The sequence below is a fragment of the Aethalodelphis obliquidens genome, unplaced genomic scaffold (genome assembly GCF_003676395.1).
Source record: "Aethalodelphis obliquidens isolate GAN/ISIS:26980383/991018 unplaced genomic scaffold, ASM367639v1 scaffold29, whole genome shotgun sequence".
NCBI classification, from domain to species: domain Eukaryota; kingdom Metazoa; phylum Chordata; class Mammalia; order Artiodactyla; family Delphinidae; genus Aethalodelphis; species Aethalodelphis obliquidens.
In genome coordinates this window covers 11,821,329-11,843,796 of record NW_020837973.1, presented here as the reverse complement: position 1 = coordinate 11,843,796, position 22,468 = coordinate 11,821,329, and the positions used below count along the sequence as shown (strand labels likewise).

At 44.9% G+C, this 22,468-nt stretch overlaps 1 protein-coding gene across 4 annotated transcripts in view; it reads right to left on the bottom strand.

The window, feature by feature from the left end:
* Positions 1–22,468, bottom strand: part of TRIO (trio Rho guanine nucleotide exchange factor) — a 363,915-nt gene that overhangs the window by 304,771 nt on the left and 36,676 nt on the right. The window contains exon 1 of one of the 4 annotated variants that reach the window (XM_027125336.1): positions 14,134–14,289. The exons of 2 other annotated variants lie outside the window; for them this stretch is intronic. The gene's annotated coding sequence lies outside the window, so the exon portion shown is untranslated. Of the gene's footprint in view, positions 1–13,944; positions 14,106–14,133; positions 14,290–22,468 lie in introns of those variants that run through there. One more of the 4 variants, XM_027125335.1, reaches the window with a different exon arrangement.

Below are 22,468 nucleotides of genomic sequence, written 5' to 3'. Positions count from 1 at the left end.
CGACCAGCACCCTCAGGGTCACTGTCCAGACTACACTGTCTGAAACTCGGGAGGATGTTTTGACAGGAGACCGGGTCCTCACAGTGGTCTTATTTCAGACAGCCCCTTCCCCAAATCTTTTGTTGGCAATGACACACTCTCATTTGTTTCTCCAAATCGCTATGCAATTCGATGTGTTTCATTGAACTGGAGGGCACTTTTCCAGTACACTGACCATGCGATGGCCGTCCACCTCCAGCAGCCCAGAGGGGCCAGGCCCTCGCTTCCGGCTGAGCGGACAAGCCTCCTAAGACGAGGACGACCTGAGAGGAAGGAGGGCGAGTCACACTCCTCCGTGCCCACTGCCCAAGGAGAAAGGGGCTCTCCTTCCCCTCCTGCACCCCACAGGGCAGGCAGCCCAGGGCCCCAGCCCCTCACGCCCTCCACTCGGCTCCCAAACTACCTGTGCAGCAAACAGACGGGCCGGTGCCTTCCTAGTCAATATTTTATTGGGAGAGGTCAAGGCGAAGCCTAGTAGTAGCACAACCACCGATAACGTGTTTTGGGCTTCAAACAAGACATACAATTCCAAAGAAGCATTTCCCAAAATATAAAAAGCATAAACAGCTTTTAGAAGTCTACAGCTAGCGGCAGGTCCTAATACTTTTATCAAAGTCTAGAAAAACTCAAAGCCTCCACTGACAGCTTTTTGTACCAGAATCATTCAAGACATCCCTCAAGATCCCGGAGAGAGAGCGCTGCAGCATCAGTAGCAGATGGCTTCTGAGGTGCAATGTAACAATGACAAAATAACAAAAAGGGAAAAAATCACCAGTTTTACTGTACAGTCAGCCAGAGCTCACTTCCTCCCTGGATTTGGTCCACGCCTTCTTGTGCTTCTCAGCCTGCACCCAGCCCCGTCTTACCACCCAACCCAGAGCAGGTCCAGAGCCTTTGCCTGGACGGACCAGGCTCCCTGGTCCGGAGCCCCTCCCACACCGGGACAGGGACCCTCAGATGCTTCTAGAGGGGGTGGCTCAGTGTCCCTCCACAATTCGCTCACATTCTTGAAGACACTGAGAGGCACACTGGATGGATAACAAAATTGTAAAAAAAAAGACTAAGAATGTGTTACTTTTTGTACTAAGACTATAAAAGGTAATTTGAATACAAGATCTGTGTCTTCATAATATTACTCCACTATTAAGTACAGAACCAGAAAGAGCTGACCAGCAAACATGTTCTGTAAAATATCACCTCCCTAACCTGATTGTGAAGAAAACTGGCAGAACTAAGATGCCTAACATGATGTCTGCATGGCAGTCCTTGGCAGGACTACCAGAGTAGTTACACTTCACCCTCAAAGTTAACAAATAATGCAGCCAAACATTCTTGAAAACTACAGGTCGTGACCTTAGCCAAGTGCTACAATCAAAATGCCATGCATTTACCTGTAACCAATTCAGTGTTAGAAGTCCTATTTACAAGCACGTTTTACTACTTAAAAACTGCTATGGCTTAGGTACGATTTTAACTCTTATCATACTTTTGTTGTATGGTAAACAGAAGCAAAATCTTAAGTTACTCCAAAACATAAATGCAGATCAGAAATAAGTTTTCCTTCCGGATACCATTATCTTTGAAAAGAATAATGATTTTTTAAAACATCATTTAAACGTGGAAAGAGGATTTTTAGCTAACTTTGAAAAAGCAAAACTCAGTCGTTTAATAAAAGAGAGGAAAAATCAACTCAATAAATGGGCAGTTTGCTCATACGCTGGAACTGAAAATATTATCTACCATCAGTAACCACACCAAAGCAGAAACTGAGAGGAGGCACTCTTATTGGATGAATGGCTTTATTACACACTATGAACCCATAAAGCACAGCATCTTTCCTCTTATTGGAATCATACGCTCCTCCCCCAGCGACTCTACGGCTGGTAGGTCTTTCAATCTCTGCTTGCAAATGCAGGCACCAATTTCAAGGTGGACCCAGGCCCAGTGAGGAAAATACTAAGCCTAAACTTAGTCAACAGGTACTGGACAATCACAGTAATACTGGACGTGCCCTGGGAGTCCAGATATGAAATACAGACGTTTACTCCCTGCCTCAAGAAGTATACCCATCCTACAGGGGAGACTGAAATAAAACATATAATCAACACAGTAAGCACTCAATTTGACAAGTACAATTAAAGACTTAGGACAGGATCCTGCGAAGTGTCTAAGAGGGAATCTCCTTATCTGAGGGGTCAGAGAAACCTTCTTGCAGCAAGTGACACTTAAGCTGTGACCTAAGGATGGGGAAGGGTGGGGGAGGGAGGCAGGCGGCCCTGAGAAGGGCAGGAGCGTCCTTCAGGGTCAGAATGGGGGCACCAACTGATCACAGTGAGGGGAGGGGAAGGGCAGGGCCACCTGACTGCATGACACGATATGCAAAGCCCCTAGGGCACAGTGTCTGCCTCCCAGGAGACACCGCTGCCGTGGCTGGTTCTCCCCTACGATGGAGGGGAGTCACTGGCTAGCGGCCGGGGCACCGTCATCACCACCCTGCTCTAGTCAGTGGAGGGCTGTGCCCTCCGCCCTGGATGATGCTGTTTCAGGGGAGCCTCCTAATCACAACCACTGACTTGGCCCCCAACCCCCAACGTTGGCTACATTCTCTCCCTCAAGTCTGTCCTGACCCACTCGAATAGGCCCCACCCCACACCTTCTCCCCAGCTCCCTTTCTGGGCAAGGGTACAGCACTCCATCTAACTTAAGCAACCAAGATCCAGCAGGGGAATGGTCAGACCAGAGGTAAAATACAGTTCAAGACACCAACTGCACAAGGCTCTGTGCAAGGCCAGCAAAGCTCTGGAAGTGGGACAGCATCCCTGCATACACCTCCTCCTTGCGAGAGCGAGGGGGAGGGAACAGAAAAGAGAGATGGTCGTGAGAATACATAACGCCACAGCCTCACCAAGCTTCTTGGCTATCTGCTCCGTAAGGTCCTGTCAATAGAATGACATGAGGAGTAGAAATAATCCTTAAGAACAACAGTCTCTTCTTAGTAAAAGAAGCTAGAACTTGTTTTATTGTTTGAAGGCAGCATATCATTATAATTTTCCAAGAACTAACAGGCTTAAATCATTCAACAAAGAGTAACATTTTCTTGAAAGCAGATAAGACAGCTTTGTATCTTTCCAAAGAAAGACACCATTGAAAAGAATATTTAGCATCTCTGCCTTAATAATCCAAAATCTAAAAGTACTGAAATTTTTTTAAATCAAGGCGAGTTTTATTTCTATAAATACCTCGTAACTGTCTTTAATGGAACCTAGAAATATGAATATTTAACACCTTGAGTTGCAGGTTTGGGGGAATACGTTTCAGGAAAACATTCTTCCATAGTCTTTAATACACTGAAAGAAGTATACGCTGGAAATGAACTAACTTACTACTGTTCACAAAGACTTGAGTCTGATTGGAAGAATAAGGTTTAAAACTAACTCTTGTTTGGGCAAGCAATTCCCAAGACTCCGAGCCACTTACTCCAAGACATCCAGTCTGATTCCTGAGGGGTTCTGAGGTTACAAGCATAAGCAAAGGTGGTCCTTTGCTTTGCTTTGACAGTAGTCAACAGTGGGCTCAACTCAGCAGGATCAAGGGGGTTAAAAGGGGTTCGAGGAGCTAGATCCCAGGTTTATACAACCTACTCAGAGCCTACTGCAAAGGCCTCCAAACTTATGGTACAACATCAGGGGCAGAATCACCCAAGCAATGTAGCTACTGCACCAATTTCTCACAGTACCCCAAACTCCCACCATTATAGCTCCACATTAAGGGTGTGTTGTTGCTTCCAGAAGGTCTCAATGAAATGTAATTATGTGAAACGAGAGCATTAACATCTTCAAGGAAAGGGCTGGGCCAAATGATCTGAAACTTCTCCACTCTCTAAAATGCCAATTCCATACTTAGCACAACTAAGTGCCAGGCACAGGGTAGGGCCCAGACGACTGGGCACAGATCCTTCACCACATCCAGTTATCAGTCAGACAGCACATGAAATACATACCATATACAAGCATTTATATTTATGGAGATAAAACAATGTATTTCAAAACTTTAACAGTGATTATCTTAGGATGGCAGGATTCCAGTGACATTTTTTTCTCTTGTTTTCTAAATTTCCGCAATGCATATTGTTGGCAGAGCCCTGGTAGGGACCAGGGGTCTCTCAAGAGTCTACACGTCACACAAGCAGAGGCACTATCTTTGTCCCAGATCATCATTACAAGGATAATCTTACCTCGAACAGACTGAGAAGACAGAGATAGTGACTCTTCCCTCCAGAGCAAAGGGCAGGTTTGCTTACAGGGCTGGAAGGAAGAGAGACGGTCTCTCCTCAGAGCAAAGAGCAGCCACGCGTACAGTCCAGGGAAAAGTTCAGGCACCCTAAATTCAGGTTTCCTCTCCTGATGCAACCCACTGTGTGCACAAGTGTTGACTGGCCTTCTGCACGTCACCCTGGAGAAACTGGGTTTTCTAGAACTGGTGCCCCAAAAAAAATGCCAATACCATGACTACTGTTACTACCGTGAGTAATAAAAGTCCTTTGTCTCTGACCCAGGAGTTTTGTGTCTTCTGTTAGCATCTATCGAACTGGGGGAGGCTAATCTTTTAGCTTGCAAATGGGGAAAAAGCTCTCAGACCCTCCACAGTTCATGACAAATATGTGCTAATGTTACCATCTGAGATGCTTATAATTGGCTAAAGACGATTTCTATTGCTTGCAACCAAAAGCCCTGACTAATGATAGAATTGCTTTAGAAATCAGGTCTTTAAATGTCCTTTAAAAAATAGAAAGGAAGGGTTAAAGGTCAAGGGGGGCCACCTCTCTACGACAGCACTCGTCTTGTGGCCAGGGGCGAGGGCACGCTCGTTTTTACTGCGCCCCTGCTCTGCGAGGGGTGCTGTGCCGGGAGCCGAGGACAAAGCAGACAGGAAGCACCTTGTACATACACACCCGCGAGCGGCACCACAGGAAGCGAGCGCGCCAGGACCAGGTGTTCTCAGAGGACGGAGAGGGGACTCGGAGGAAGTCCGGGGAGGGGGGATCAGGGAAGGCTTTCCTATCATTCTACAGATGTCACCTAACAGTGCACAAGTACGCTTTTTTCTCCTGGCAGGCAAGTCTTCATTCCAGAAAAAGTTTACAAATCTAAACAACTGGCACAAATTTACCAGCCCCCGTTCTATCAAACCAATTATGTTTTCAGAATTACAGAATAACAGCATAATTATAAGATGAACGCTAAGCAGTAGACTCATCAGCATTTCACGACTACAGTCTACCAAGAAACCGATTCAGAGTCACCTGAAGGTGTTAATCACCAAACACAGCCAAATGGTCTTTGATGACTTCTGCATATAAAGCTCTGGAATATTATCCAGTGAAGGGCACTGACAAGTTTAAGCTGAGGGCTCTTAAACACTTCATACAGTACCTTGTAGCTAGAAGGCGGTTACCGAAGAAACAAAAACGGCGTTAAGGGTTTTCTAAGGACACTGGACTCAGAGCCAGAGCGTTAAATTTACTCTTAATTTCCTCTCTCTGACTCTGGGCAAGTCACTTAGCCTCCCAGGCAGACAGACGCCTCATCTGTCCTAAGAAAGGGGTAGAGCATAGGTTATAAGGACTTCATAACTTCTAAAGGTAGAATAATCACTTCAGCTCATCAGACGGGCATTTGGTGGCAGTACTCCATTTCGCATACAACGTAACCTGAAGGATACGAGTGTTCCCAAATGATAAGCATAAAAGGCAGGATAATTTCAGTTAGCCTTAGAGATACGTGATTTCTAATCACAACTAATCTCTGCTGTTTTTTAAGGGAAAAAAAAAAAAAAGCATTTTCTCCCCTGATAAAAGTAACATACATGTGATATGGCTCTTTTTTTTTTTCAGAAAAAAATACAGATAACCAGTAATTCCACCACCCAAACGCAATCATCACTAACATTTAAATAAAGCTCACTGAGAGTTTTTAAAATTTATGTAGTCACAGATATGTACTTAAGTTTACACACAACCTAGTCAAATAGTGATTCCACGCACACACACTCCACCAACTAAACTACAATAGAAAAAACAAAAGAGAAGCGCTCAGAGAAAACTACGAAGTGCTCACAAAGTGCTCAGGACAAGCTGAAGCTTGAACAGGCGCCCACTGGTCAACCTGTAACAACTGGAGCAAAAATAATGATTATCATGGATAATAATCAATAGAACAAAATGACAATCTATGGTCCTATTCTGATATAAATAAATAAGTAAATGAGAAGGGAAAGCTCTTTCTTACGGTAGGATTCCAACTAATAAAAGAATAAGTGAAGGAATTAGAAAATTAACCATTTGGCAAATACCAGACAGGCACAAGTCATCAATGGGTAAACAATTAACGGGGGAAAGGATGATGAGAAAAGAGATATTTGCACAGTTTCAAAGAAAATCCCCAACAGAGATCGGTAGGAACCATCCTAAGTGATCACAGTTAATGTCACCAGTCATGGGACAGACGTACCAACACTGTGTACCTCCTGGTAAAATGCACGGAGAAGATCACAGCATCACTTCCACTGCCTTCCTAACAAAAATGCACACTCTGAACCGAATCATGAGGAAACAGCTCACAGATCCAAACTGAGGACCATTCAACAATATATATCACACAATAAACATAAATTCAAACTTGTTACTAAGAGAAGCTGCATGGAAATGCAGTTCTGCAGACAAAATTTCCAAACCTGAACTCCTATAATTTGAGCAATCATTGACAGATTTCTGAATTGTTTCCCAGCAGGGCCTCCATTTCACTCCCACCACCAGGAGAAAGCTTTCTAAAATACCCAGCTCTCCAAATCTCATAAGCTGCTAAAAACAATGCCATATACGGCACTTTCCCCGAACTATCATCACACTTCTACCTTCAAAGTAAACTATGCTTTGCAAAGTCACCATTTCTAACTTGTAAAGCACAGTCACGATTTTAAAACTCTGACTTAAAGGGAAGTCCAAACTCTGCTCTGAGAATAGGTAATGTATACAGAAATTTTAATCAGTATAATAACAAACCAGATAAAGTCAGTGAGGGGATGTACTACTCCTATTAAGCAGACCCTTCCCTCTTCTATTCTTGACCAGTAAATGTTCATGGAAAAACCAAAGTTATGTTTAGTGGATAAGTAGGTCCTATTACATTCTTTTTTTTTTTTTTTTTTTTTTTGTGGTACGCGGGCCTCTCACTGTTGCGGCCTCTCCCGGGGCGGCGCACAGGCTCTGGACGCACAGGCTCAGCGGCCATGGCTCTCGGGCCCAGCCGCTCCGCGGCATGTGGGATCCTCCCGGACCAGGGCACAAACCCATGTCCCCTGCATCGGCAGGCGGACTCCCAACCACTGCGCCACCAGGGAAGCCCCTATTCTTTTAATCAACTACCTTACAGGTAGTTCTGACTGACACCTGTTGTCCCAGCACAGTTATTAACAGCACTCCCTTTCATTCTTAAAGATATTCTGATTTGTACAACAAATTATTTGGTAACCTACTTTAGTCTTCCAAGAAGTTACTGGGAGCACTTCTTTTATATCTGAATGAGATAATATATGTATCACACTCAATAAATGAAAGCATTCTTTATTCCTGTCACTACTGTTATTATTCATACTAAACATGTTCCTCTCCTTACAATACAACCACATTATCTCCAAAGATTAGATGCATCGTTCTTTCTGAATTCCTCTTTTTTTCACATTAGGATGCATTAACACTAATTCTAGTCTTTCTAAACTCCTTCTACTTTTGTCAAAGCTTTGATATGCCAACATCTCTCCTAATATGTTTAGCGTAAAAAAAAAAAAGAAGAGAGAGTGTGTGTGTAAACATTTAACAATAAATGAGCTGTTTGGGGTTACTGAATACAGAGGTTAATCCACACTATCAGGATTTCATGGTGAAGAAGCAGAGCTACTAGCTTCAGGAAGATATATTAAGAACCACAAGAATTCTCTACTAATAATTATCTTTTCCAGTCTGCAACTTTCCTGACTGTGGCCTAATTCTCTAAGTCCTGATTACTGTCTACTTTATCATCATAATGAACTTCCCTACTCATTTGACCTACGATTTATTCATTTTTCTAAATAATTATTATAGAGTATATTCTATGTGTTAACGATGAAAATTAAGTGGACAGTATCTGGGGCCATTCTCGAATGCGGGTGAAAGAATGCTACATGTGCACTGCAGGGCTGGCAAGGGATTTGCGGTCAATAACTTAATTCTAGTTTCCAGCAAAATCGTGTCAACGTTTGCGGACACAGAGTGCAACACACGCCAAGTAGGTCTAATTGGCTTTTTTGATGCACACCGTGAAAAGTTTAATACACCAGCCCTGCCCCTCGGGGTGGGCCCCAGAGTCAGACATACAGTGGACAGGCCTCTGGTCAACACCCTGCGGGTCCAGGGCCTCCCGTATCCGCCAACCCGCCCCTGGGGGATGGCAAAGGCAGGGGTGCTGTACTGCCATTCTCCCCTTTCCAGGAGGACCTGCTGAGTCACTTAATTAATTATATATGTATCAATCTCAGGGGAAGGCTATTGTTACCTAATTCTAGGAGGGAAATCCTAGAAGCACTTGTGTGGATACAACTGATTAAATTACTATGCAGCGTTATCTGGCTTCCTTTTCAAAAGCCACAGGTGTCAAATGCAGGGGTGTGTATGTAAATTTGTCCTAAGATACTTCTGAACAGACTAAGTAGGCCATTCACTTCTTTTTGAGGAGGAATTAAACAACATTTAGTGAGTTCTTGGAAGACAGGGGAGCCAGGTATTTGCAAAGGGTTAGAAGTGCCCCAGGCATCTGAGTCTGGCTTCAAATGAATAAATGAGGGGGAGAGAGAGAAGGCAAAATAAAGGAATATTTATACGGAAACTTCACGTGCCTGAATCACTTAAATGGGCAGGAACCGAGTAAATGCAATGCCCGGCTGACCTCTCACGTGTCTGCGGAGAGGCCGCAAAAGCAGGACGCTTCAAGGGAGCCCAGTTAAATCCCTCCTCTGACTGGCTCAATTTCTTTAGGAACAGACTATTTTGCATACGCACATTTTTAGAAGGATCTCTTATGATCAAAGAGGGTCACCAATGCTGTTTCTTAAATATTTGCGTAAGTGGTTGATTTTATGGATGATGTTTCTTTTTCTTTTCAGATTGCCCAGATTTGGTGATATTGCCTTTGTCACAAAGTAGGCTTCCATGCACACCTGAGTGGACGGGTCGGCCCTGTGCAGCACTACCTCTCACCTGCTGCCCCACAGCAGGGCCATGGGTTAGCAGTGGCCGTTGGGGACTAAGGAAGCAATCCCTTTCCGTGGATGCCTTCCCCCTCTTCAAAATTAGGAGCCTCCACTAGATTCAAGCCTGAAATGTTCTCTCTGCATAGATCCATCCACTAAGTACTATGTAAACTAGCTCTGTTGACCAAAAAAGGCCAACTGTCTGTGCCAGATACGAACTCACTTCTGAAGACATTCGGAACTGCAGCACCTCGGCTCTCTGCGAATGAAATACAGACCTGTTTAAGCCTAGGTGGGCAGACATAACACAAAATACATTCCTGAGAGCGTGAAAGTGAACCGCACTCATCCATGAATTTATACAGTGCCTTGGTCCTGTGTACAGTCTATGATGAGAATCATCCAACACATTCTCCCAGGCCACACGCTTGCTATGATAAAGAGCAACAGCCCTTTTTGTTTTTCAGGATTAACCCTTTCCTGACCCCTCCAATCCAATTCTACAGAAATACCGGGTGTTTGGAAAGTCATAAAAATCTCAAAAATGTTCCACTTGTAGTTGAGCTAGTGATTTTCATCCAATTTGATAATAAATATGCCATTAAGGGTACTGGCTGCTTCATCAAACCATGGGACCAGAAGCACCAGACTTCTCTCTACATGGTACTCGAAAGGAGACAAGTGCTACAAATCACGTGCCAAAATCCTCACTAAAGCCTGGGCTTCATGCAGAATCCCTTTACATGTAGACACGTTTCTTCAATACAATATTAAAAAATAACTTAAAGACTAAAAACTGAAATAAATGTAAATCTAACGTAATGTGAGGCGGCAACTCTGACACCAAGCTGGCGATTCGTATGAGCTCTTAAAGGGGGAATCAGAGCCAGACGCGCAACATCTGTAGTAAAAACCCAAGACCGACATTAAAGAATTATTCATGGAAAAACTTCTTCACTACAATGAACCAAAGCTCAGCTGCTAAAAATACATTCACTGTGCACACAGTGCACGGGCTCATTTCGCAGCGTTTCCACTTAAACTACATCACCAGATTCTCCCCACCCAAACGTTCCCAGGCAACATGGGATTCAATTCACGGGACACACCTGGACACTTGAGGAATTAAAGCAGAAAAGCTGAAAAACATCAATGGGTTAAAGAGGAAAACCACGTGGAGTCAAACGCTGTTACTGGCGGGCTTGCCTGCCTGCTTGCTCCCTTTAGAAGTTCCTACTTACAGCCCATCAGCCATGGTGCCGGGGAAAATGATGAGAATGACGGCAGAAAACTCACTCAAGTATAGGAAACAGCTTTCATAACATTAGATTCCGCAGAAGGCATGGAAAATAATGGGTCTGATTTGATAAGCCATGTAAAAAGGAAACTGTATTAACTTATGCTCAAGTCTACTGAATTATTTAGTTGCAAACAGTTAAAGCTAAGTGGCTATGAGGACGGACCAGGATCTAGGTTCACACCAACCCATTCCTTAACTAACTGTGTACCCTTGGGCTACTTAACGACTCTGCACCTCAGTCTCCCCATCTGTGGAGTGGGGATAATAGCATACTGGTTTAATAAGTAATTCAGGCAAGGAAGACTGCCCTGAGAACAGCAGATGGCACCGTGTTGGCACCCAAAAAGGGTGAGCTGGCATCACGACTGCTCTAAGATCACTTGAAACTGAATCACAAAATATTTACTCAGCTCCAACAAGTGCACAGTTTGTCCTTTTCACCAAAATGTTTTTAAACCGTTTATTTTGCATAACCTGGCAGATGCCAGGAATAAAACACTAGTGGTCTTATAAAATCTGTGATCACAAATCCGAAGTTACTGTCCCTCCTGCTGATGTTCCAGTCCAGCTTCTCGGCTGACAAGGAGAAAGGCGAGGTTGTAATCATGAAAACAGCAGAGACAGACTCACACTTCTTATCAGCAAAGCTAACTGAGCAGAGTCTGCTCCCAGCTCAACCAGGACTGGTTCAGCCGCAGGGTAAACGAAAGCTTCAATGAGAAAACACACATTTATCCTGTAAGAAAGAAGCCTTTCTCTCATTATTGTAATAACTCCTTCCCCCTCCTCCTCACCCATGCCTCATTCTGTCATTGTTTTATAAGCAAAAACATCGTTTTAATAATCGGAAAACCCCACAAAATGTAACACCTAAGTAACAATAATCCCTTAAAGCACTCTGTATAAAACACTCACAGCACCTCTTACTCAATCGGAGTTCTATGTGAGATCAATTTAAATAAAAATTCAAAAGTCAAGGCTCTTTACAAATGTTCATTTTTGTTCATAAATTCAAAAAGTCCAACAGCCAAAGAAACATAATTTATTCAGATTACACAGGACTGAATGTAACTGCTAGACACACTCCTTGGCACAATGATTTTCATAAACATAGATTCAAAGGTACACCCTGACTGACTGAGAGCCAATTATATGCCAGGTATTATACTGATACTAAGGCTGCGGGCAATAAAACTGAATCAGACAAAGCCCAGGACACCAATATTTACAATTTCACGGTAATACAGAGGGAATGGCATCCTCTTTGTACCCTGGAGTCTCAACCATGAAGGAAACAATACAACACACAACAAGAAACACCTGGTGACTTTTGCTTTTTCTTAGAAATCCTTACTGCCCCTATTAACTCCTGGCTGGGCGTGAGCTTTGCAGCCCTTGTTCGTACTATGTACTACATTTCAAAATGGTGGGAGAAATAGCATGCAATACATTCCAGGACTGCAACTTATTGTATGTGACACTATAATTAGACACATAAGAAAGACAGACCGAAACTGACATCCCGTAAAACACTGTCAAGTTCCCATTCGTCAGTTTTGGCTGCTCCGGCCAAGTAACTTTTTCATCGCATGACTTTCTCATTGTTACTCATCTTGGTATTAGCAATCACTCACGCTCTAATTTGCCCAAATATTGCCAAACACTAATATAAAACAGTAAATAAACTGAATTTATCCACCGAGTTTGGCTCACACTGACATGGCAAAATCTTGAGGCTTTTTGTCCAAATGTCTCAAACATCAGAAACTGGTTACTGTTATGGATATACGAAGGAGAGGCCACCGCTTCAGAGAAAGTGCAAGCGAACCCAGTGCCTCTGTCCAGGTGGGCTGACCCTGCCCGCCCGAAAGGCAACTCAAAGTAGCATCAACCAGACTGTTCCGGCAGGGCACCAAGGATACAGCCTTTCACTTCAATTTCAAATGAGTCCAAATTTAGAGTGTGCTCTGGAACAACGTGAAGAACTTACTTGGGGCATGTTTTTATAGTTCTTTAATATCCATCCACTGGATGACTCACAGTTATGTATCATAGAGGCCAGGTACTTTTATTTCTAAAAAAGGAATATGTTGGAGGGGCTAGCCTGGAGCTCTAACGCTTGGTGACTAAGCAAGAAAAACAAAGGAGAAGCCAGTTCATCTCCAGCCTAGGAGAAGTGATTTTAAGGGCCTAAGTCTTGTTTAAAACGTCACATAACTCAAGTTTGCAATTTATTTTCCAGTATAGTCTCACGAATCTAGTCAACATTTAAACACTACTCAGTAGTGCTAACTGGGTCCACCTCTTAAAAGTCTGTTTACACAAGCTATTCAAAACACCCAGGTCCCAAAGTTGCCAAAAAAAAATATTTTGAAAACATTTACTAGGGCACAACTAGGAATCAGTCTTTCCAGCAGTTCTTCCCAGGCCGAGGTACTCAAAACGGTAAATTGGTCTTCTCTGATTCAAAGGAAAACCTTCCCACTCCCCATTTCCTACCCCATGTCCACCTTCCACAAGGGGTCTGTTCACTGGAGAAGGTTTGAGAAGTTTCACGGAATCATTAAGGAAGTTAACAGTTGTCTATTTCACTTTGCAAATAAGAGAAGTCAACCCATTTGTAAAAGGAGCGAGCCAGACAGATCTGCCTGTTGCCATGAGATTGTCTACAGATGTGTTCTCAGACTATGGGATGATTCCCAACTGTCTACAGTTTGGTTTATTCTGTCAATTCTGCATTCCAAATACATCATGTCAGATATAAACAACACCAATGCTCCCTCTGCTAAATCAAATCACCTGTAGGAAAAAGCAATTTAAAGACCACTCTGAACAAGCCCTATAAAGCCATCAAACACACATCAGAGACAATTATATCCTCTGTTAGAAGTTCTACCACTGGGGCTTCCCTGGTGGCACAGTGGTTAAGAGTCCGCCTGCCAATGCAGGGGACACGGGTTGGATCCCTAGTCCGGGAAGATCCCACGTGCCGTGGAGCAGCTAAGCCCGAGCGCCACAACTACTGAGCCTGCGCTCTACAGCCCACGAGCCACAACTACTGAAGCCCGTGCGCCTAGAGCCCGTGCTCCGCAACAAGAGGAGCCACCGCAATGAGAAGCCCGTGCACCATAACGAAGAGTAGCCCCCGCTCGCCACAACTAGAGAAAGCCAGCCCAGCAACAAAGACCCAGTGCAGCCAAAAATAAATAAATAAATTTTAAAGTTCTACCACTGGCCACAAACAGCTGAACATATATCGTAACTTTAAGCTAGGCCACATAAAACATAAGTGATATTAAATGCAAGGCTTCAAAGCTTACCTGGCACAAGACTAAATAAACAGGCAAATGCTTTCGCTCACTGGCAGTAAGAAGATGCTTCATTTAAGTTTCTTTTATGAAAATACACGCCATGAATTAGCCAAATCCATGGGAGCCTACTTCTCATCAATCAAATCAGCTTCAAAATATTTTAAATTTTTTCCCCCATGTGCCCCAGAAGTTACTCACCTACCGCCTTCCCATCTATTTCATCTAGTTTCCCCCACTCTGTCTTCTCCCAATCATTTCCACGTATCTTTTTGACCCCTTCTCCTGCTTTCCCAGGTGTCTGGCATGAGAGCAGCAATGCCCTCAACTCCTCCCTGTAGGTCCGCCGGCCGGGAAGTCTTCTCTGCAGCCACACCCCGCAGGTCAGGTGTGCGGCACAGCAGGTACGCACGGGCGGCGGGTACACGTGGTACTCCCCCAGGCTGTGGAGGCCGACCTGGGCCTGGGAGCCGGCTCAGAGCCCAGGAGAGCTGCTCTCACTGCCGCGTTTAATACTTTTACGCTGCTCATGTCTTTCAAATGTTCCTCAGGGCTGGCCCCCATGAGAAGAACGTCCACCCCAGTCAGGGCTGGGAAGGACAAGCGCTGTCAGTGTTTCTGTGTATTCATTTTTCAGTTGATGTCAACAGTCTTCAGAATTCAACTTAGAAGAAAACATTAGGACCAAGCTCTCCTGTAATCCTCCGTCACTCTGTTTTGGCTTCAAGTTTGAGAACACTCACTATTAGCCTTTATGGGGGGAGGGAAGGAAGGAAGGAAAGGAGAGGGCAAGCAGAGGATGGGGGAAGGAGCCAGAGAGAGAGGGAGGGGCCCTAATTTTAGGGGAGAAAGTAGAAAGATCCAGTCACTGAAAATGACTAAAATGCCTTTGGGATCTGGCAGGCCACTTACATTTTAGGGAAATCGGCCCCTTGGCTGCCACCCCCCCCCCACATACACACATACAATCTCATTTATGCCTACCCTACCCCACCCAAGTCTATTGGTCATTTGCTTGAGAGTCGATTCCAAGGTGGGTTAAACAAATTGCTCCATTTTTCTCTAAAGCACATCAGCAAATCTTTTTTTTTTTTAATTTCCTTGATTCAGGATGCTACAGATTGTTAAGATCACACTGAAGGTTTAATAACAGCTTCTAATTGGGGGGGAGACAGTAACACTTTAAATAAACGTCTCTACTGGAAGATGCACAAAGGTTTCAGAAACTTACAGTATCTATAGTTACTCATCACCTCGTGTGCTGATACAGAGAGATACTGGGCTCATAAAAGCACTGATACATTTTCAGACTAAGTTTTACAGTCACTGGAATTCACAGTAATGACTCAATGACTACAGCTGTGAAAGGCTAAACTACAGGAATCCTAGGTATAAAAATCCTATGTTCTGAACATTGGGCAAAAATATTTAAGTATATGGGGCAGAAGCAGCTCATACTTTTCAAATCATGACGAAAATCATGGCAAGTTCTCCTACAAATAATTATCACTAATGGTTTTAAGTAAATGGTCTTTCCCTCTTCCAAATATCTCTATTGGTCACTTCGCTACACTCACCAATAGGACAAAATCTAATACATCATGACCCCTTAGGTGCTTTCTGCCACCACACTCACACACAAAAGCCAAGACCCGAAAGTCAACAAAAGATCTACAATATTTTAAATTAGAAACAAGCTTTATGAAGTAAAAATGTTGAACAGCCGAAGGCCATAGGATGCACTCACACAAACATGATAATGTACATCACTCGATACCGAGGTCCACTTAAAACCAGCGCAGTCTGTGAGCCACTGGGGGCCAGGATGGACCCCGCACACAGCGGCAGCTGGCCTGGCTGTGGCCGGTGGCACTGAGTGCACTGCTCCGTGGAAGCACGCTCTCCAGGAGTCGTCTGATCTCTGCTTAGGATTCAGAACAGCAAAGGGGATTTGAGTTTAGTAATGAACAAGAAGGCCACAATTGATGTAGAAAAGCATGGGAGCCACAGGAAAAGCACAGCAATGCTTAAGAGGTGACCAAATGCAGGATGAGAACTGGACCCAGAAAGTGTCTGCTCTCGCTCTCACTCATCTAACTTAAATTTTTTCCTGAAACATCAAGAACTATCTATATAGGATGTACTGAAAAGAAACATGATGGCACAAGTGTTCGGGGAGTTTATTTCAGCAGCGTTTAAAAGATGCTAAGAAGCAATCCTTCCTCTAAAGTCTACGTGTTAATCATACGAGGACAGAACAGTTTGCAAGGGAAATAAAACCCCTCCGAACCAGTGAAGTCCTGCCTCGTAACGCACAGCTAATATTAAGCAGATGCAAACACGTTCCAGCACACTGACGCCCTATCATTTTATCAATGTGACAAAATCACAAGTTCAAAGCCTCAACAATATCGTCTGGTGCCTTCAGTGGACCAGAGGGCAGTGAAAGGCACCTTGCAGAAGCCAAGCCCTGTGATCCGAGGACTGGACAGAAGCCATGAGCAGGGGACAGCCTCGCAGCCGTAGGACACGGCGTTTCCGGCAGCGGCCGGTTGTCTTTCTGCTGAGAGGACATGAAAACAGTGTGCGGTATTCCCTTCAACACTGTCCCCAAACACTGCTGTTGCCGCTGCTGAGACGAGCAGCAAAGCTCTTCTGCCCAAAACGTTCCAAAATCCCCACGGGATAAGGGCTGCGAGGCCTTCAGTTAGCAAGCGGCCGGGGTTTCCGTAGACGTGGGAGCGGCTATGTGAACAGGCAGCAGGCTCGGGACACCTGCTCGTGTGGTTGAGGGGCTCTGAAGTGAAGGTCACTGCGGAGCTCTCCTTGACCAACCACAGCGCACACGGAGCGCTGGAGTGAGAACCGTGTACTGAACTGCGAGATCCATCTTCCCTCACGAGCCATGTTCTCTTGGGTAATATGTTTGAAAAACAAATGCTTGCCATGGAAATAAATTCAAAATAAAACAGGCACCGTCTGTCGAAGGTTAACAGTTGGCAGTGTGCCACAGAACCCCGGGTCACAGCACCAGAGACCCTGAGCCGTGCAGCCCAGAGTGGGCGCAGCTCTAACCGTGCGTCCTTCCCCAGAAGACGGAGGGGAGACTGCACGTGTTTTGTTCAGCCCCAGTTTGAAACCGATCCCATTAAGGAGGGGAAAAAAATGAGACTGCTGGTTAAGGCGCAGCGCTGAATTGGTTTTGTTTTCCTCTTTTTAGAGTTTCTTTAGGGTTTTTTTTGGGAGGGGGGAGTTGGTCAAAGAAAGAAATGTTTTAACAGGTAATACTCTGTTTAAACCAGTAATGTTTAAGGGATGCGTTAATTCTTTTGAAAGAGTGCACTACATTTTTTAGTAAACTTATGCCTTTTTATCAGCCTCTTAAAAAACAAGGTCTCCAAGGGACTTTTTTTTTTTACAATTTATATTTACTGGACTCCTACTATTGAAGAAAGGAGAGAGAAAACAACCCTGTTTAAGTCACAATCTGGTTGATGGAGAGAGAAATCACAAGAACTACTGCAGAGCCACAACCAAAGTATCAATACCACAGAACCACAGGTGTTCGTTCGTTCCGGAGACTGAGCCACGGCTTTCAGATAAGGAAAATTCCAGGAGAGCAGTAACAAACCTGGACATGATAAGGGGTCAGCCACAGGAAAGCAGGAAGGCGCAGGGGTCCTTCTGAAGCCTGCTGGAAGACGCCCCACACCCCCAGACAGCAGGGGACATCTGGGCTCCGTCCTGAGACCCACTGCCATCAACCCCAGGGCCACCTGCAGGCCGCGGGGAGCAGGGGACCGTCCCGGCTCAGGGGAAAGTTCACAGAGGGCTGATGCCTTGCGGCCAGGGGTGCGGATGGAGCGCACACGCCTGTCTTTGCCATCCCTGCTCTAGAAGGAGGTAATGGCAAAGAGGAGGATCTCAGCGGTACTTAGTCTCATTTTCCTTATTAATCCTCTAGAAAATCAGGGAAGGATTAAAAAAATCATCAGAATTCCAAATTCATACCTAGGGAGCACTGCTGTCAGGAGAAGTTAAGTGAATTCTTAAATGCTAGTGAGCTTTCCAGTGGATAATTTCATAGGACGAAAAACAAAATGTAGAAAAGTCCTATGACTAACCACAGAAAAACGAAAGTGTAACACTGTCCTTTTTAATAAATGACATTTTCTCACAGACCGAGTTTCTACGTGTAAATTTCTCACTAATTTCTGTATTTCAATCCTTAGCAAAATTAAGGCAGAGAATTTATACCATCATTTAATAATGCTTCTATTATTACAAGCCAGCTTTTTAGCCATATCTACAGGCAAGGAAGTAGAAACTACACTGTATTTGATAAGCCAATCCCTTCTGAAACAAAGCTTGTATCCTTGCTTTGAAAATTTCACTATTCAGTCCACACTGACAACAGTTTCTATCAGATCCAAGTGTGCCCCGAGGTTGAAGCATCTCTGTTGGGCAACCCCAGAACTGCTATTAAGACCAAGGGATCAAGGTGCTGTTTCGGTTAAAGGTGGTACCAGCAGAAGTCAAAGGGGATCATGAGGTAGAACGTGGCCCCATCTCACACTGAGCCTGACAAGGGTAATGAGACAGCAAACAGCTATGGGTGCCCACATATTTCACAGATGGGCCCCTCTCCATGGAACTTTGCTAGCAATGACTTAGATAACAAGATAGAGAAGTCCAGGTAACCAAATCCTCAGACCACACAGCTGAATGAAATCATTAGTGTGTCAGTGGGAAAAAAAAAAAAGAATACTATCTAAAGATCTGAACAGGAAGAACTGAAAGTAATAAGATGAAATTCAACAATCTGTGTAAAGTCACATTTACATTCAAAATGTTAATTTCTTAAGTACAAGTGAGGAAGGATCTGGGTGAAAAAAAGATAAAGGAACAAAAAACCCAGGGTGTTCTGGAGAGTTCTATGAGCTGGGTCTCTGACAGGAACAGGGCAGGGCAGGACGGCGTGTACCCTGCACAGGTCACAAAGATCAGACCTAGGATTCTGGGATCCACATCAGTGCAAAGTGTGGAAGCTACTGGGGGGAAGTGAGGAAAAATGTGGGTGTTTAAAGAAGAGCCTGTGGCCAGGAGGGACCTGGTCCCTATCTTCAAATATCTCAAAGGCTCAGCAGAAAAGACCTTTTGCAGTTCTGGACACTTGGGCTCCAACAGCCAAAACTGGAATCAACTGAAGTTTCACGGGAAGAGACTTCACCTTCGAAAGAGCGTCGAGGTGGAGGGACGAGGACAGAAGGGATAAGGTGATTAGAAATCAAAGGCTGCGCAGACATTCAGGAGTTTCTTCCCTTTGAGCGAAGTCTGCGGTGTCTCTGTGGCCTGCGGCAAGCGCCCTCAGCGCTGAGTTCCGAGCCCAGAGGTGCCCCGCTTCACCGGTGTGCTCTCTGTCTAGCGCTGCGACTGACAAAAATGAGTCCAGCAACCTTCTGCTCACCTTTTCCGCAGCCCCACGCTAAAAGAAACCTCCCGAGGCCTTTGCTGAGGAAAATGAGGCTCGCCAAATCTCTAAGCTGTGTAACTGTCGTGAACCCTCGAAAATCGTTAAGGATGTGGCTAGAAAGAGGAAGCCCCGTCATTTCTTGAAAATGAAGCCAAAACTGGCCAACTTTCCTAACAAGGCTATCATCACAAAAAATGTGTGCACGGTTCAAAGTCTGTGGACTGAAGACTCTTGCGGCAAAATCAGACACCACTAGTAACTCAGGAATAAGGCAAATCCCCAGAGGATCTCACCTTCGGCGTTCTTCCCCTGGGCCTGGAGCTGGTCTGAGACCTGCAGCGCCGCGACCGGGGGCTCGCCCTGGCTGCCCTCCCGGTGGGCACTGCCCCGGGTGGCGGCCGTGGAGCCACTGACAAAGGAACCATGCCTCCACCAGGTGCCCGCTTCCCTCCCGACACACAGCAGCCAGCCCCTGCCGGGAGGGGTGCTCAGCCCCAGGCCGGCTGCAGGAGGGCCTTGCCCTCCACACCAAAGTCACGCTGTGCTTACGCAGGAGACCCCTGCCCCCTGCTAGGCCCGTGGCCCCTGTTTCCAGCCCCGAACCGCTGTTCCCCTTCCCCCAACTGGCTCTATACTCAGAACGTCCTTTCTGTGCCCCCTTCACCAGGTTGCCGCCTCCAGGTCCACACACCCTGGTCAGGCCTCTCTACACACGCCCCACGACTGAGAGCTTAACTGGAAGAGACGTTAGAACTTAAGGAAGGCAACGCAGTACCAGACAAAGAGCGAGCCAGGTCCCGAGCCCAACACCTGCGCACGTCTAGCCTCGTGACCTTCAGCAAATTAAGTGGGTTAGTGTCTCCGAGCTTCCCCTATTACACGGAGAGAATAACGGGATCCAGGTGAGAGGGGCCCTGGGAGAAGCCCGTAAGATAACCCACAGGAAGGCTCAGCAGAGGCCCCTCACAGATGTAAAACACAGAAGAAGGACCCTGGGCTCTTAGCCTACTCAGAGCGCATGCTCAGTGAAGGGCAGTGACACTGCAAGCCTGAAGTGGAGAAGCCAGAACATGAAACTCTTCGATTTTCAGTCCTTTCCACTGTGCCCAGTTACTTCTCCAGCTACCCACTCAGATCCTAAACTTGGCTAAAATCCTCTAATTTGTCTATTTTAAATGCCCCTGACGTTGGTCTATATAACAAAGCGAGAGGAAGCCAGAGCATTCCACGTGCACTGAAATGGCGCTCACAAAGGGATTTCTGCAATGCAGCTGCCCTGGGGCGGCTGTGGGTACATGTCCCATCTGGGTGTCCCATGCCCCACCTCACAGGCCACCCGGCCCAGAAACACGCCCATCACAGGCCGGCCCACAGCCATTCACAGCCTGGCACGGGGGTCAGCACAGATTCTCAGATGGGATGGATCACAGAAGGGCCGGGAGGTTTAAGGGTCAGCACCGGGACCAGTGGGCAGCTAATGACAGCTGATAAGGGCGGTGACCAGCTCCCAGACTCATCTGCGCTAGAAGGAAGCAGCCACCGTCCTGCACTGGCCCTAAAGCGTCGAGCGGGGCTCCAACTTCAAGGTTCAACAGATGCCCGAACCTTTGGAGAGGCACTAACACAATTACGACCAGGCCAACGTCCGGAAGGCTTTCCCTTTTCAGCATTCTCTTACACACTTTGAGGCATCTAAGAACAATGTGGCATCTGTAGAAAAAATCAACATTCATTCTATACCCTTTAAATAAGATGTCTTTCTCTATTACTTAGAAAGAGGCTGTAACGTCAGCTACATGTCCTGTGAAAAGGTAGGAGGCTGAGATATAGTGCTAATAGAAGAATCAAACCAAAAAATGCATTGTAATAGTCCAATGTTGCTTATTTTTTTTATAATCCATACAATGGAGCCAAAAAAAAATTCTAAAAGTGAACTGTACAAATGCCATTTTCTTGCATGATCTTTATACCTTAGCTCTTTTCTGAAGAATTTCACTGCATAAAATTAAATATCATATGTAGAAAAATAAGCCAACTCAAATAATAAACTCCAGAAGAAAATTAAAACTATCTACCTGTATTCTCATATTCAGAGATGAGACAGTTCTAACACGTCCTACTTCTGTGATTTTTTTTTTTTTAAGCTAAAAATGAGATTCTTACCAAAGTCCAATTTAGGTAACTTTTTTTTTTTAAAGCAAGCAATAAGAATACTGACAGCTTCCATTTAACTCAATACTCTCAGCACAGTTAAAGAAACAGTGGTAAATTCAGTTAGCCTCTTTTGCCCCTTTACCTTCAAAATGATCTTTTTTAATCCAATGAGAATAGGAAGCTCCAGGCAGGATATAATGATCAGTTTGGAAATTCAGGCCACACAGACTGAAAATATCAGCATGTAACCAACTTTTTATCTAGGTTATTTCAGAAGGATGTACCAGAAAACTAGGGAATATAAGGCACAGGCTTGACTACGTCTGTATTACAGTTAAATGGTACTTTACCCAACATGCCTTCCAAAATCAGGTGAACTTAAAGGATACATATACCATATGTAGAAAATTCCAGATTGTAAGAAAAAAATATGTTTTAACACACATTAATTCTGATTTGTTTACGTAAATGCTCATCCTTTTGAAGAATCCTGAGGGCAGAAAAAGTAAAAGAAAAAAAAGGGAAATTTTATTTTTAGGTGGTTTTAAAATCACATTTAAATGTGCATTTATTTTTAAAAAATAATAAATAAGTAAATAAATAAAGGGTGCATTTAACCTAGCATTATGGAACAATTAAGAACAAATACAGAACAACTCCTCTAACGGGTAGTGAAGAAGTTGCCAGGGGTTCCAGTCAGGGAATCTAAGTGCTGGAGAGGACTTCTTCCTCGTTCTGGGACACCAGACCCACGCCTTGCGGGCGGGGTTGCGGGGGATGGGGTTGGGGTTGCTGGCCAGGCGTGGGACAGGCTCTAACCAAAACACTCTTCACTCACCCAGAACAGGACGAAGTTAAAAAGCCTTCTTCTGTGATGGGGAGGGAGGGGGAACACAAAGACCCCCTTCT